Source organism: Bubalus kerabau, chromosome 9, assembly GCF_029407905.1.
Source record: "Bubalus kerabau isolate K-KA32 ecotype Philippines breed swamp buffalo chromosome 9, PCC_UOA_SB_1v2, whole genome shotgun sequence".
NCBI lineage: Eukaryota > Metazoa > Chordata > Mammalia > Artiodactyla > Bovidae > Bubalus > Bubalus kerabau.
This window is the reverse complement of record NC_073632.1, coordinates 7,763,337-7,776,705: the sequence shown is the minus strand read 5'-3', so window position 1 is coordinate 7,776,705 and position 13,369 is coordinate 7,763,337.

The following is a 13,369-nucleotide window of genomic DNA, read 5'->3' as shown; positions in this document are numbered from 1 at the left end:
GGCCGGCGGGCCGGCGGCGGGAGCCAGGCTCGCCGAGCGCCCCCCGGTGTTTCGGGCTCGCGGCGCTGGTGGGCCGGTGACAGGCGCGGAGAGAGTGTTTCGCCCCAGGGCTCCTTCTAGATCTGTGTTCGGGGGCAGAGGCCGGCCGCCTGACCCGGCTGGGTGGTGCTCTGGAAGTTTGTACCCTTTGACCAGATTCTTCCAATTCCCCTCCCAACACCCCTCTGCGTACCTCCAGTAAGGACAAATCCGATCTCTTTTTCTATGAGCATGTTTATTTTTGAAGTATAATTGACTACAGCAGTCTGTTAGTTCCCTGGTACACAGCATAGTGATTTGACATATCTATACATTTCAAAATGATCGCCGTAAATCTAGTTACCATCTGTCACCATGAAAGGTATTACTTTAATATTCCCCTACATTATTATCGACTGTATTGTTGATTATATTCTTAGTGTTCCATATTGATGTTTTTCACCATGTATCTCTGTATTTTAGTGGTTGCTCTGGAGATTATAGTATTCATATTTAGCTTTTCTCTGTTTGCTTGGAAATAAGATTGTGCCAAGTCAAGGGGAACATAGAAGCCACACCACCACTTAGTGCTACATCTTCGTGCATCAAAAACTGCTTCAGACAGTGTTAGAAATTTTGCTTTCTGCTGTCATACATATATGCATCATATATACATACAAAATAGTCTCAGGACTTCCCTGGTGGTCCAGTGGCTAGGACTCTGTGCTCCCAGTGCACAGGGCCTGGGTTTGATCCCTGGTCGGGGAACTAGATCCCACCTGCTGCAATGAAGATGGAAGGTCCCAAGTGCCACAACTAAGACCTGGCACAGCTACATAAATACATAAAAATAAATATTTCTTAAATAAGAAGTATAAAAAGCTGACTGCTTTGGCCACTTCTTTAAAATTAGGGACTCCCTGGCAGTCCAGTGATTAAGACTAGGAGCTCCCACTGCAGTGGGCAAGGGTTCCACCCCTGGCCGGGGAACTAAGATCCCACACATTGGATGGCACAGACCAAAACACCATAAGACTCATATTTACATAGTTATTCACCATTTCTATTGCTCTTCCTTTATTCTTGAAATTTGTTTCCCTCTGGTATTATTCTCTTTGAATCTGAAGAATTTCCTTTAGCCTTTCTTTCAAAGTGGGTCTGCTAGAGAGCTCCCTTCTCACTCTAATGCAGATGGTACAGAAGGTGAGGATTCAGCGTAGCTCTGCTGATCAGTGAGTGTCCAGAGTGCCTGGTCACTGCTAAATTGCCTTGTGTGACCGTCATGGTTAGTGTACTGGAATTGCCTGGTTTCAGTCACATGACATGCGCACCACATGGCAGACAGCTGCCCTGTCCTGGACTAAACAGGCAGAGGCAGTTGAGCCAGGATGAGTGCCATCTGATAGCCACCTTTGCTAATTCTGACTCAGTGACCCACCTATCTTCTTGAAATTTTTGCTCCCCTTCCCTTGTGATGGAGCAAAGTCCAGACATCAACCATATGCTTCCACGGTCACCTGGTAACATGGGAGCGCTGTGCGCCAGCTTTTTCAAAACCATTAGATATTTCTCTTTGATAGTACACAATTAAATAGGAATTTAATAGAATTAAATGGAATTAAATAGGTTTATTTCCTCCCTCGTTAAATAAATTTCAGGCTTTAATAGAAGGCAGAGGAATACTCAGGGGTTTAGGGACCACTTGAAATCATCTGAGGCCAGGCTGGCTTTTCAAAAGTATTTAATACTTATCTATCTATTTGGTTATGTCGGGTCCTAGTTTCCACACGTGAGATTTTTGTTGTGGACTCTCTAATTGCAGCTTGTTGGCTTAGTTGCTCCATGGCATGTAGGATCTTAGTTCCCCAACCAGGAATTGAACTTTTGTTCTCTGCATTACAAGGCAGATCTTAACCACTGAACCACCAGGGAAGCACCAGTCATATGTATGCAGACCAAGATACATGACCTTCAGACATGCAGAAAGGTCCCCTTCTCAGAAAGGCCTTCCCCATCTGCCCCATTTAAGGCTGTGAGTTGGCGATACCCCGCCTCCTCCTGCTCTGTTTCTTTCATGTTACTTATCACTGTTTAAGACAGGGTTTGCTTATTTGCCAGGTTTGTCTGTTTCATTAGTTGCAGTGTCCTAATTGCCTAGAATGGTACATGCTCAGTAAATATATATATATATATATATATATATATTTTTTTAACCTTGCTGCACAGCTTGTGGGATCTTAGTTCCCTGACCAGAGATTGAACCCAGGCCTTCAGCAGTGAAAGCATGGAGTCCTAACCACTGGACTGCCAGGGAATTCCCTCAGTAAATATTTCTTGAATGAAAGAATACAGTTTTGCAACTTGCTTTTCTTCCTTTTTAAAAAGAAGTTGTCCCTGACATCCTCCCATGGTGTACATAACCACACCAGGCACCTCCTCTCTTTTAATGTTCCCCCTGCTATCCTTGGGCTTCCCAGGTGGTGATGCTGGTAAAGAACCTGCTTGCCAAGGCAGGAAACATAAAAGCCCCAGCTTCGATCCCTGGGTCAGGAAGATCCCCTGGAGGAGGGAGTGGCAACCTACTTCAGTATTCTTGTCTGGAGAATCCCATGGACAGAGGAGCCTGGCAGGCTACAGTCCATGGGGTCTCAAAGAGTCGGACACAACTGAGCAACTAAGCACAATCTGTTGAAGGAGGTTTTACAGGTCTCATGAGTCAGAAGCTGGCAGGTAACTGCTGAAAAGCAACCGTGCTATGGAATCTAAGACCCTGGAGAGCATCACAAGGCATTGGCAGTGAAACCACCTCCTGGGAAAAGCAGGAGGCTCCAGCTCGTGCCTCGCCTTTGCTGCTTGCTGATAGGAAATGAACAAGTGCCTGCCAGGTGCCACTGATGTGTGATGACACGGGGGTGCAGACCAGGTCCATTTCCTTTGCTGTGCTGTTTGCAGCACTCCAAACCCACCCGCCTGGATGCTGTCTATCTCTGGCTGATGGCTTGTGATTGGCCCCCAGCACATTTCTGCAGGGGAGCAGGGCTTCTTGTCAAAACCACCTGGGCTCCAGGGAGTAGAGAATTAAAACATCTAAGAGGAAAGAATACAGGGATTGTGTCTTGGGGAAAATGGGATGGTTTTGAATAAGTCTTCGTGTTTGGAAAGGGTGTTAAGAAGGAACAAGGCATCTGTGCAAATTACTTTGGTCACCTCCTTTAAGAAGACTGCCTTGATGGTTCATCTAGTGGTTAAGAATCTGTCTATGACACAGGTTCTATCCCTGGTCCAGGAATATTCCATATGCTGCAGGGCAATGAAGCCCATGTACCACAACCTCTGAACCTGTGCGCTACAGCCTGCAGGCTGTAGTGTCTGAAGCCCATGCATCCTAGAGCCAGTGCTGCACAGCCAGAGAAGCCCCCTCAATGAGAAGCCTGCACACTGCAACCAGAGAGTGGCTCCCATTTGCCGCAGCCAGAGAAGGCTCATGTGAGGCCGTGGAGACCTGGCACGGCCCAGAGTAAATACATAAATAATAAGAGTAAAGAAGATAATAGTAAATCTTAAAGAAAGATTTCAGACCACTGAAAGATCCTTAGAGGTTCCAAGGAGACAAAAAATTATGAAGTGAATGCTTAACCACTGCTTGTTATACTCAACATATTTTAAAATTAATTTTTATTGGAGTAGAGTTGCTTTGCAATCTTACTTTAGTTTCTGCTGTACAGCAAAGTGGATCAGTTATATGTATACATATATCCCCTCTTTTTTAGATTTCTTTTCCTACTTAAGTCACCACAGAGCATTGGATAGAGTTCCCTGAGCTATACAATATGTTCTCATTAGTTATCTCTTTTATACATCAGTAGTGTACATGTGTCAATCCTCAACATTTATTTTAGACAAGGTGGTTGATGGTATTGTGTACATTATTTATATCCCCGCCCCCCACCCCATACTTTGGATCTACTTCTATTACCTGTTAAGAAACTGGTGTTTAAAATTTCCATCTGTTTCTAGTTTTGTTCCTTCAGTTCTTGCTTTGTTTGTTTTGAGGCTCTGTTAGGTGTGTGGATATTTATGACATACCTTCCTGCTGAATTATCACTATGAGAAGTCTATCTTCTATCTCTAGAAGTCTAGAGACTTCTTAAGTATTCTTCAGCATTCTAATGTTTAAAGTATGCATGCTGTGGGTTCTAACCAGTTACTTTTTAAAAATTGCAGCTTTACTTAAGAAAATGACAATTTTATTGAGATACAATTCACATACCATCAATTCACCCATTTAATATGTATAATTCAGTGGTTTTTAGTATATTCACAGGGTTACGCAACCATGGCCACAACAACTTTCAGAACATTTTCATCATCTCAAAAGAATCCCACATTAGGAATCATTCCCCATTTCATTCAGACACCCCACCCCCATTAGCCCAGGTCAACCACTAATTTATTTTCTGTCTCTATAGATTTGCCTCTTCTAGACATTTCATATACATGAAATCATACTATATGTGGTTTTTATGACTGGCTTCCTTCACTTGGTATAATGTTCTCAAGGGTCCTAAGTGTTATAGCATGTTTCAGTATTTTATCCAACCATTGTTTCTGTTTTCTTAAAAAAAAAAAATAGACCTTATTTTTTAGAGCACTCTTAGGTTCACAGCAAAATTGAATAGACAGTGCAGAGAGTTCCCATATATTGGGTTAGCCAACAAGTGCATTCATGTTTTTCTGTAATATCTTATGGAAAAACCCAAACAAACCTTTTAGCCAACCCAATACTTCTCCCACCCCATAGCTTTTTAGCTCCATCCTGTATTCCATTAATTATTTTTTTTTCAAACATATTCTCCTTAGAATTCTGACTACCAGTCCTTGTTCCCAATGAAATGTTAGGAATATTTCTTTATCAATTCCTCTCTCTCTAGTAATACTTGACAACATTCAGGTAGTGATAGATGACCATGTGTGGCTAATTGAATGACTTTTTTTATAGTGGCAAAATTAAACTCTTTATTACAGCATTATTTATAAACAATTTTAAAGTAATATAAATCACTATTATTAGAGATATAAAATGAACAAAAGGCTCTGTTTTAAATATATGTTTTATATATAATTTGTGTTGATATTTTCATAAAACTTGAATAGTGTAGATATATAATTTATGTATTAATAAAAACATATAAAGCACAGGCTTTGTTCATAGTGTATCCTTAACAATACTGATATATTACTGATTTATTGTATATAAATTCTAAATACATATGTTTTTCCACATACCTCATTATACTTATGCTTTTCTTTTTTTTTTTTAAGTTTGTACTTCACTAGGCATGTCTCATTTTTTCCTTTCTTTTACCTCCCCTATTTGTCATTTTTAATATTTACTGTTAATCTAATTTTTCCTTGCAGAATACATTTCTTCAGTGTCTGTTCTTTGAGTCCACCTCTCTCTGCCTCTATTGTTAGCATGTTTGCTTATGGCTTTCTGTTTAGAGTGTTGTGGCTTTCATTCATGATTATTGCCCTACATGTTTACTCTTGTTGTTTTCCCTCTTTCTTAGAATGAGCTGAATTTAAAAAATCATTAAAAAAAAATCATTTGTCTTAGCTCTTTTACAAACAGAATAGAAATAACTTTTCCTGTTTGCAGTTATAACCCATCTAAATAAAGTTCTGCTAAAAACTAAACTTTCATATTTCCCTTCACAAGTGATAATTCATACATATAGAAATCATGCAAGCAAATTTCAAAACATAGCAACTAATTTAAATAGCTTAGTTTTTCAGACATAGTACTCTAAAGTATTGGGGATAAATTTTTATTCTAGAACATTTTGGTAGAGAAAGTAATCTAGTAGGTATCATAGCCTTTGTATAGCAGTATATTAGGGGTAAGGAGAGGAACATCCAGGGCTTCCTATGTCATCTATCATAATCCTTACCCCATGAGAAGGTTAGTCAGTGGCAGAACTGGGATTTGAATCCACATCTGAATGACTTCAGAGCCTGTGCTCTTTGTGTTAGATCATAGAGTAATGGGGGATGTTATAATTATTTTATTAAATTTGACTGTTATTATTCTTAAAGTTCTTATTTTCTTCTCCAGAATGTCCTGAAACCAAACTTAATGAAGCTAATGAATGCTTCTCAACAATCCAAGAGAAACAGTAAGTTATCTAAGACTGTCCTGGTGACAATTATTCACTGATTTGAAATTCAATTCAATTATTCACTGATTTGAAATTACAGATGTTCTCATGTACTCTCCCTTGTTTTCACTGTAGTAGAAGCAAAATGTGGCAGTGTGAGACCAGAGAGTGCAACGTTCTCTGAGGACAATAATTCTGATAGGGAAATTGAAGATGTGGTTGAAACCATTCCCGAACCATCACCTGGAGTCCAGGGCTTCTCTCATCCTGCCTTCCCATCTCCTGAGCCTCTTCCACAACCTCTCAAGTCTCTCGCAGGCCTTGGTCTCACAAAAGCAAGTTGTTTTGTTTGTAACTCTTTTTCCCCTGTACTTTTTCATATGCCATTTGCATGTCATGTCCCCTTATATGACAGAAAGGATCCTACTACAGAAATGGAACTCTTCAAAGTCATGATGCAAAATGGTGTGTTAATAAGAGCAATATATGTGCATGACTCAGATTTATAAATGTTGGCATACTAAGTATGCCATTATGAAAGAAAAAAAATTACAAATCAATTAGGATGAAGAGCTAGATGAATATGAAGATGGGGAGGGGGATGAAGGGGAAGAATTCACTTAAGAAGGACAAGATGAATATGAAAAGGAATGAGAGTCAGGATGAGATAGATTATTATACAAACACAACAGAAATAGTAGGGGTATGTCAGACGAGGAACTCTATATTATAAATACGAGAGGAATTATTTCAAATTCAACTTGAGACAGTGAGGTTGTGAAAGAACAATGATCATACTCTTTTGAATTACATATAGCTGATTTTTATGAAGAACTGAAATAAAATTTGTTCCTTACCTTTTTTGGTGATTGTTTTTGAAGTTGGTGGTGGTTCTTTTTTTTTTTTTTAATTGCAGTATAATCAATTTACAATATTGTGTTAGTTTCAGGTGTACAACAAAGTGTCTTGGTTATGCTTATATATGTATCTATGGCTTCCCTGGTGGCTCAGTTGGTAAAGGGTCTGCCTGCAATATGGGAGACCTGGGTTCAATCCCTGGGTCAGGAAGATCCTTTGGAGAAAGAAATGGCAACCCACTCCAGTATTCTTGCCTGCAGAATTCCATGGAGAGAGGAGCCTGGTGGATTACAGTCCACGGGGTCACAAAAAGTCAGACACAACTGAGGGACTAACACACACACATGTATGTATATATCTATACTGAATATAGTTCCCTCTGGAAGTTCATTTCAATTTGAAGTGATTTGTCTTTTTAAACAAATTCTCACTTTGAAAGTAATGAAGTGATGTCTTCTATTTAATATAGCAAAACTTTAGTTCATAGACAATTAAAGGTGAGTTCTTTTTTAGGCCTTAGCAGATTTATTATGATTTAAGAATTTTTGGCCTTTCTGTTTCTTGTGGTTTCTAACTTACTGTTTGATAAATACTTAATGTACTTAACTAATTTATCTTACTGTTTGGTATAATCTTTGTGGGTGTTTTGGGTCTTTTTGAAAATAAAGAGGAAATAAATAAGCATTTTATCTAGTCTTGTTACTAAAGTTATAATTTATAATTATATAAATGAGATTCTTACTCTCTCTTCATTAAATGAGACAATTTTTAGCTGCAATAGTCTTAAAGAAAAAATGTAGAACTTTTTCTTGCTGAAGAGATTCTGATTTCTCTTTTCCTAATATATACATGTAATGGCAATTACAGTAAATGAATGAAATCACAATTTATGATTTTTTTTCTTATACAGACTACTTGTTATTATAAAATCATAAGGAAAGAAAATACCAGCAGGGTTTAAAAATTATCTCTGGAAGATAATTTTTTACTTTTTAAAATATCTCTAGCCATATGTATACTCCATGTTATTCTTAAGAAACTTTGTATTAACTTCAGTATTTATAGGTGTTAAACTAGCCTGTCAATTCTTTGTTATACATATGAAACTAATGTATAAATTTTTTTGTATCCAAAACTCAGAAATTGTGGTTACTTGATTTTTTTTAGTTTGCTTGTTCTTTCCTGATATGAAGTTTGAGCCCTGCTTGATAATCATAGATGTATTTGAAAACCTTTATATCTCCAGCTAGGATAATCATAATTTTACTACTATTTTTAATATCTAGATCATTCCTTCAATCTTTACCTACTATTCCAGAAGGCACAGATAGGAAATTAGAGTTGTTAGTGTTCTGTTTACAGGGAAATAAGAAGAAAACCTTGTGAATTTTCAAATAGGGTTTTATATTTCTTTCTTACTTCATAGTAGTACTTTAAAATGACTCATAATTCCATACTCACATAAGCATTTCTCATCTACAATTTAAAACTTGTCTTTTAAGATCAATTTTAAAAAGGAATCTTCTTGTAGCATCTTGAATTGGTCTTTTACTATTAAACCTTTTCATTACACTCAAAAATGCTTATTATTATAATATCCCAGAAATGAATATTTGCACATATTTATAAAAGTATATTTTTATGTCCTTGAAACAGATGTTAAAATATATAACTGAAAATTTTAATGTCATAGTTTTCTTCCCCTGGTATTGTTTTATTTTTATAAGTTCAGAATTCTGCATAGGTTTGCATTAATTATACCAGGTTAGCATATTTTACAAATAGTTATCTTAACAGCTATGCTTTTCCTGAATAAGGCTATCTATTTCTAATCCAAAGGTATTTATCCAAATCCTTTCTGCTGAGTCCCTTGTGTGCCTCAAATTAATTCATTACTCCCCAAACTGAAGGCCTTGTTCCTGGTGCTTCTCTCGTCCCTGACTCTTTGTAAGCTACACTGTCGTCTGTTTTCCCCATCCTAGTAGACAGCATCACTGAATTGCTGCAGCAGGAAATATCCTGGACGCCAAACTTCCTTGAAATTACTGCATCCAGTCACTCAGCAAGTTCAGTATTTTCTACCTTCTTATCATTTTTAATGTCTTATCATAATCCACTTTCTCACCTATAATCTTGAAATATTCTTTTCAATTTTGCTTCCCTGATGTTTATCTTTATGTTGCTACCAGAGTAATCTCCCTAAAATACTTTTGTCAATCTTTTCATTCCTCTTGGCTTTGAAGTTTGTTTCAGAATGATTTTTGCTGTTTTTATTTGGCTGTTTTTAAAGCCAAATTCAACTTTTTAATTACAGTTTCATGGAAACTCTGGGTAATGTGCAGTGTTTAGTTTGCTTCCTGTCCACTCTGGAGCATTGCTTGTAGTGTTTTTTTTTTTTTTATTGTTGTTGTTGTTGTTTTACAATGCTGTCGTGTAAAATGATGTCATGTTTGCTACTCCCTGGTGCAGTGTAGTCTTTCCTCTTTCATTTGAAAAAAAGCATGGCACCAAATAAAATAAAATATATTTGTGATGATGTAACCCTTTACTTCTGTAGTAGATTCCTGTCATGTGAAGAAAAAAGATGACACTTGCTTTTTGCCATTTGATCCTGGTCCTTCTGTTTTGTCTCTCTGTAGGGTTCCCAGTAACTGGGCTCTAGATTTCCACATGACTTATTCACACTGTTTCACACCTCGTCCTTTTCTTGGGCTGCCCTTCCCAGAATCCCCCTCACACCCTGGCTCTGTACTCTGTCTTCTGAGACACAGCCCTTTGTCGCAGCGTGCCTTGAGCTTCACAGGCTCACCTGCATCCTCTCTCCTTTGTGCCCTTCCTGTGCTCTGTCCGCTTCAGTTGCAGAGCTGTTGAAAAGCTCATACACTTCTGCCCTCTTGTTTGTTTTCACGTGACTCTGCCTTACCTAGAACACAGAACAGAATTGCTCTTTTCTTTACATTTCTAACTTCTCTGAGGACAGTGTCTATGATTTCTTAGACAACAGTGAATGTTTATAATCTTACTGATTGACTGAATGACCAAATAAATGAATATGTTTTCTGAAGTTGGGTTTTTGTTTTATTTTGTCTTGTTTTTATAGGAAGGAGCCACAAAGCCAGAGATTGTAGACAAAGAAAGTGATACAGATATTATTGAAAGGGCTCCACAAGAGCAAATGAATTATGACCATTTGAGTTCTGTTGATGGAACACACAAAAATAATAGAAGTGGTAAGTTAGTGAATGTCTGTGGATTTTTTTCTATGCTTAAAAGCCCAAATAAAAACCTTTAAAGTGCATAGATGCAAATATGGCATCCATTTCTTTGTAAGTGTGTTTTTTTTGCTCTCTTTCTTCAGAAGTGCCCCAAGTACTACCAGCTTTTTTTTTCCTGAAAATGCTTCAACCCTCTGAAATTCTTTTCCACTAGTTCATTTTATTGAACTATTTGTGGATAGAGATAGACATATATGTATTAAAATTCATAGTAGTAAATGTTCTCATTAATGTATCTGTGACTCCATTTTACAGATGTGATGTCAGCCTTAGGATTGGGAGAAGAGGAAGATATAGAATCACCTTGGGATTCTGAGGTACTGTCTTCTGTTATTATTTTGAAATGTAAACAGCCGAGTGATGTAAAAACAAAATCATAAGATGTTGTGACTTTCTCACCTTTGCATTTGCCTATCAAAATTTTTTTATTTTTAATCTGATTTTAATCTTTATTTTTAATTATTGATTTTTAATCAATAGGATAATTCTGTGCTAAATACTACCACATAGTATACTTTAGCTAATTTTCAAGGTTTACCTAATGAAATCAGTGAAGTATGGAAATCAAGGCTTAGAAGTCATAAGGAATCTCTTTGTGTTCTGAAGTTACATTTATCTAAAAATGGAAGCATTGTTCCAGGTGAGTCTATGATCAAATGTTCCTTTCTTTCTTTCTTCCTCTCTTCCTTTCTTCCTTCGATTTTTGTTGGAGTACAGTTGATTTACAATACTGTGTTAGGTTCAGTGTGCAGCAAAGTGAATCAGTTATATATCTCTCTATATATATCACCTCTTTCTTAGATTCTTTTCCTATATGGGCCATTACAGAATATTAAGTGGAGTTCCCTTTGCTATACAGTAGGTCCTTACTAGTTATCTGTTTTATACACTGTAGTGTTTTTGTGTCATCCCCAATATACCAAGCAAATGTATGTTTCTTTGGTACATGTGCACGTGTAAAACTGCTAGAGAGGGCCAGAGAGAAAGGGGTTGAATTGTGTTTTTTTACCACGTCAACACGGAAAAGATAGTGCTTGAAACCTGAAAGTATTATTGCGTTTGGATTGTCAAGTTAATCTGCAAGGAACATTTCAAGAGAAGCAAAGGCATAGGGAATAGTAAGAAATATGTGATATAATAACAGCAGTTAGCTTTGCCTTGTGATGTTTTAGTAAGTACAAGCCATTTTGGATAGTTAAACCAGCATGTGCACACAGAGAGCCCTTATGGCAGCCGTACTTGAAGTAACATGAAGTAGCTGTGCTCTGTTTGATGGCAGCAGCTATGGAAGGAGATGAGAAGGGCCTGATCTCTAAGGTGCAGGTAGACACTGCCTGGTGATACAGCACCGTATTTGAAGTCAGCATCCTGAATCTGTCACTTAGCAGCTGTGGATCTTGGCAAACCTGTCTTAACTGGGTTTAATGTAGGCAGTTTTTAAAAGTAGGATATTTTCTTCAAAAGGAATTAGGGAAATCTTCATGCAACTCAATATTAATTTTAACAGAATATCTCTGAGAGCCTTCCATGAAAGTATGCGGATCTTTTATCTGGAGCTGCTGGTCAAAAGGAAAAAATATGGACAAGTGGAAGGTAAGAACTATATTTTATAGAAAAGTCATTTGACAGAATGTTGATTTAAAATGGAAATGCTGATATATTCTAATAGGCAAAGAGAATCACCTGTCAGATACATAGTGAGATAAAAGAGGAGAAAAGAAGGGAAATAGTGTATCTTATCAGGTGTCAGCCACAGATTATATTGAGAATCCAGTTTAAGGAGCTAAATTATTTAGCTCCTGGACTTCCTTGGCAGTCCAATGGTTAGGACTCTATGCAGTTAAGAGTCTCCAATGCAGGGGGTACTGGTTCGATCCCTACTCAGGGAACTAAGATTCCATTTGACACATGGGTCAAAAAAAAATTATGTTTCAAGATACTCTATGACCTAAGGAAGGTTGAGAAACAAGAGGAAAGAGGGAATGAAGGATTAGAGAGGCAGAGGGTATAGGGAGGAAATGAAGGAAAAGGAATCACAGGTCTGTGGGGAAGGTGGCAATAAGTAAGATAACGTTTTAGAAAAAGGGGGAGTATTTGATATGGACGATGCATTTGAAGTGAGCTTCCAGCACCAAAACGTGTCAGAGAAGAACAGCAAAGCTTTCCCCTCTTCCTACCTTCCTCACTGTTAGGAAGGCATTCAGGATTGCAGTCCCTGGGCGTGCAGAGCGGTGTGTCATCCTCTGTGGTGGAGCATGGGCATAGGTGCTCAGCTGTAATGTGTGGAAATTGGTGTCATACGAAATGTTGCTGCTTTATAGGATGGTGTCACATAGGCCAACAAAAGAGAACTAGAAAGAAGGAGTGAGCAGGGGGCATGATAGGGAGATCAAGTAACCTACAGCTTGATAGAGAGTCCACTGGAAAGTTTCCAACTTGTAATGCAGTTTCACTTTGTGGGGAGTGTTAGAGTGAGGAAGTTGAGGCTAAGATTTCAGGAGAATAAATTAAGTTGAAGTAATGTAGAAGCAGACTCAGTATAGACCAGAGTTTCTCAGATTTTAACTAGTAGCCTGGGGACCTTGTGTGAAGTGCACATACTGAGCAGGAAGTCTGAGAATCTGTGTTGGGAGTGGAGGAAACTTGAAGGAACTCCTTCTAGATGGCTTCAGTGTATTTGCAATGAGAAGAGATCAGATCATTGTTGTTCCAGAGAATATTGGAGGTGGGAGGGGGTGCTAGAAGTGGGGCAAACTCCAGCCACTGCAAATACCTATCAGGCATCAAAGATATACATTGTATCGGTATTTGTTATTCAAATTAGATTAATGTGAATATGGGGGCATTGACTTTTTTTCAAAGTTGTTTCACAGAAATCCTTTGAAGCAGTAATATGGTGTACCAAACCAAACTGAGTTTTGAAACAAAACAGATTAATAGGGTTCCTTCCCTAAATGCTAGAATTGTTATTTTTGATAAGTACTACACTGATTTTGAAACATGCAAGGTTTTCAATATCTAATAATTGTGTGACAGTAAAATTTATTATTTCCTTTTTGA